Source organism: Rhinolophus hipposideros (assembly GCF_964194185.1).
Source record: "Rhinolophus hipposideros genome assembly, chromosome: X".
Taxonomy (NCBI): Eukaryota; Metazoa; Chordata; class Mammalia; order Chiroptera; family Rhinolophidae; genus Rhinolophus; species Rhinolophus hipposideros.
Window position 1 is genome coordinate 54,400,013 of NC_138046.1, and position 4,283 is coordinate 54,404,295.

Consider the following 4,283-nt stretch of genomic DNA (forward strand, 5'->3'; position numbering starts at 1 on the left):
ACCCTCTGTATTCTTAGAAGAATGATGTCCTGTAGGACCTAGGGCCTGCAACTAGATGAGTTTTTAAGAGGACACTTGTGAAAGAGCTTGTGACACTCATTTAATACTCTATAAGGGTTTGTTTCGTTGCTGAAACTGAATAGGAGGCCTAGCAAACAGATGGATCTTAGCTCACATGCTTGAGCATATTAGAAATCCACGTTTAAATTGCCTTTAAATGAACATAAATATGACCCTGAGATTCACCCATAGCACGTCGGTGGGATGTCCACGTCAGTTACTATTAGGGATCTCCATCTCCAGTAGCTGTAAAAACACGTGGGGTTATCTAGCACCAAAGCCTGAGCCCCCGTGTCCCTCCGTCATGTCTGTCCACACTGGGTAGGGATGAGGTGCTCATTTATTGACCTGGCTTGGCATCTTCAGCTCCCTTGTCCCTGCTGCTTTCATCTGGGTAGGGGAGTCTTTGGCAAGACTAAGTGCCCAGGTTCCCTGAACCCACCAGTCTCCCCTGGGTCCTCATAAGGAGACTCAAGTCTCTGCTACGGGAAGGACCCACAAATCCTGACACAGATGCCCTCCATTCCCTCCCAGGGACATAATGGCTTGATTTCATTAAGGAATGGAATCCTTTTCAAAATACAAAAGCCACTGGCTTCTAGCAGCTTCTATTTCCAGCTCTGCCACAAACCTCCCTTCCCCGGATTTCTACAGGAAATGGGAGAGAAAAATATACAAACACAATACACGTTAGCATCTCAATGACTTAATAATTCTGTATTTTCCAGTGAAGTTCAAAGTTTTTTTTATTTTTAGTTGGTTTCTTCTTGTTTCATTGTTTTTAAAACAACAGTTCAGGAATACTCTCCTGAAGTACTTTATTAGGACCTAAACCAAGCCATCCTATTGATTTAAAAAAAAAAAAAAAAGCAATTATAAGTGTACCCAAACTCTATTACCCAAATCTGTTGATTTAGCAAGGTTCTGTATTCTGAAACTACATAGGTGATAGTTTCATCTAGATGCCTAAATGGCTTCCCTTCTAAAACTGAAGAATAGTTTTGAAGTATTTACTCCATGAGATTCAGCGTCCAGCTAATACGGTGGGTCCATAATAAATAGCTATTAGAATTATTATTTTCATCAATATAATTATCAACATAAATAAGCCTGGTTTCCATTCAGGAGAATTATGTGCATTGGTACAGAAGCATGTTGTGAAATAACACTCATGACACCCATAAAACACCTAAAAGGAAGGTAGCCATTAAATATAAGGCTTCACTTTTTTTTTCTTTTGTCTTTTTTTTTTTTGTGATTAAGACTTTGCTAGGGATCACACACATCTGGTCAGGGTTCACACTGGGTGAGCAGGGCCTGCACCCCAGGCCACTACTGGTCTTCAGGGCAGTGCTGGGAGGTCAGGGCTGTGTTCTGCAGGCCAGGGGTCCAGTCGGACTCCTCGAACCAGAGCAACCACTGAAAGAAAGGTCAGTCTGGTTGGCTTAAGTGCAGGGAGGACAATGTTAGGGGGGAGACTTCACTGAGAAAACTGGGGTGCTGTGGAGCTTTCAGATCCTGGGTGAACTGGGACTCGGGAAGGGGAAAAGGCCAAATAGGGCCTATGTGAAGGAAAGAAAAAAAAGGACAAATGAACAAGACAGCTGGTTCTGGCGGTTCAGGGATATCTGGCTCTTCTTCAGGGTCTGGGCATAGCAAGCACAGCACTGGCTTCTCACACCCATCTCCTGGCTGTAAAGGCCCTACTTATTGCCCCAGACGCCATCTTCGAATACACAGGGCTTGGGAGGAAGCGACTGGACTTCATTTAGGCAGAGATCTTCAGGCCCTCGAAGCAGGCCACAAAGGCTTTCAGGCTCAGGAATGCATCTAGGCACTTGGGCTCGAATATACGGAGCAGGTCTAGGATGTCATAAGCCAGGAAATCCACATACCAAGACCTCTTCCCCAGAAACTGAGAAGAGCTTCATCTTTTCGGGGAGTGCCTTCAAGTACAGGCTTCAGTTTCTCCAAGTCGGGGCCTACAGCAGTCTCTGGCCAGGACAACCTACGGTGAGCCATAACCTCGTTCTCCAAGATGTCCATTCGAGTCATCCCCTCCTGTCTCCCCACATAGGTTATGCTTGAGAGCAATGTAGCGAACGATGGCGTTGCTGTGGGTGAGCCTGTAAGCCCCATCAATTAAGTAGGGCAGATTGAGGAAGTCCAGGCCCAGCCTGAACTTGTCACTCAGCCATTGGCTTCTGTCACAGTCGGGAGTGTCCATCGTGTACTTTTTCTCCTCATAGAGTGAGTCTGTGTACTCCAGGAGCAGGTGGATGGCGTGAGGCCACCTGCGGATGTCCCAGTAACCCAAAGTCATGGCCATGGTCAGCGTTTCATGGCTTCAAGGCACTCAGAGACGTGCTAGAAGTTCCAATATAAGGCTTCTCTTGCCTAAGATAAATTTCTGGCACAGAATAAATGTTCGAAAATGATAATTCTCCCTTCCCAAAAGGAAAGGGTGAAAAATATATTCCTAAGATCTGTGGTTCTCCACCTGAGGTTCTCGGACTCTTAAGGTCTTTCAAGATATCACTAGGAATTAAAGAGCTCTTTCCTCTTCTTTTTGTTTCTAATTCATTAATTCATTATGAAGGTAACACTGAGCTGAGCTGAGCTTTCTCTAGAATCAAATGAGACAATATATTTAAAAGTGCATGATGAACTGTGAACTACAAATCAACAGTGTGCTTCTTTATAGAAATGCCAAATATCAGAAGCTGTGTATTTTTCTGAAAAAAATGTTTCAAAATGTAAAAGTGTAAGAAAGAGGATAGAAGTTGGAGATAGTCATGATTTTATTTTAAAAATATAAATTTAGATAAACTAGAAAATTCTTAGAATAAGCACTAAAAGATTAAAAATAGAATATATCCACTCCAAAGAAAACTCTATTGGTCTAACAGAAGGCAGGAAAGGAAGAGGGGAAGGAGGCAACGGAAAACATAGTAAGTAGAAAACACAAAGGAGGAAAGTAGAAATAGAACTGCAATGTGTCGATAGTCGTAATAAATGTACATAGATTAAACTCATGAAAAGAAAAACCTCAGATGGGATTTTTTTTTGAAAGCACAGATTCCAGTTTTGTTAGCTTTTTTCCAGCTTTTTCTTAGAGATGCTCTAATTATCCAGAAGAATTCAAAACAAAGGAATGGAGAAATACATATTTTATATTTAATATGCTATAGGCAAATAGTACTAAGCAAGAGAAAGTTGGTGTAGCAAAATGAATGCGAAAACAGTAGTATTGACCCACAGCAGCATGGCACATCACAGACACCATACCAAGCAGATTTATTCAACATTCTGAACAAGAACCACTGGTTAGATATAATCAAAATGCAACTTGACTTTTATCTAATTATAAAGGTTTTCCCAGGCCCTGTGGCTTTGCTAACTCACTCTAAAGAGCCCTACAGTCACTTTAAACTACAAATTGAGCCTTAATTCAGTGATTAGCACCCCCAGTTCCAAATAATAAAGGACTCTCTGAACTTGATTTAGAGTTAAACCTTTTCTTCTCCCGCAGCTAGTACCAACTTAAGGTGGACCTCCCACTTCTGGGGGAAGGGATGTGCTGGGTTTCTTCTCTTTCTCCATCATCACCAGCTTGCTGATTTTGACTTCAGGCCTGTCTGGGGTTGAAGGGAGGAGAGTAAGCAGGAAGTTCTTGACTGGTCGCATAGTTAAGTTGGCTTAATGCTCTCAGGGTCTAGCTTGTTTCCAGCTCTTTCTCTTCGGATGCCCCCCCAGTGCAACTCCTCTATCAGGAGTGAGACATTCTACTGCTATTTCTCCTTCAGCTCTGGTTTTCCAGTTGTCCATTCCGTGCTGTTAGAATCCATAGCACTCCCAAACAGTTCTCTTCTGCAGACCCCTCAATACCAAGCAGCTTGCTCTCCTGCATGGCCCACTGCTGGTACAAGAGAAACACCCATATGTCTTTGGCCCCCAACAAATTGAGAATGCAGACATCTCAATTCATTCACCTCTCCTTTGCTCCCACCATCACTACAGCCACCCTCCCCAGCCCGTAAGATTTCTCATTCTGGAATCAGATCCCATTTCACTGTACCTCCAAAATCCAGGAGATACATACCAAGCTTCCACGGTCTAGTTGAAGCCTTGCAGTGAAGGGGAAGGTACCTCAGCTCTTCACCTTGGAAGCCTATTCCAGAAATCCTCACAAAAATTCCTTCTCCGTATCTCCTCTTTCGACC

General features: G+C 43.2%; 1 pseudogene across 1 annotated transcript; it reads right to left on the reverse strand.

The window, feature by feature from the left end:
• Positions 1–1,712: 1,712 nt before the first annotated feature.
• On the reverse strand, positions 1,713–2,527 carry LOC308494823 (glutathione S-transferase Mu 5-like; annotated as a pseudogene). Its single transcript has one exon. The product of its transcript is annotated as a glutathione S-transferase Mu 5-like (transcript).
• Positions 2,528–4,283: the final 1,756 nt, after the last annotated feature.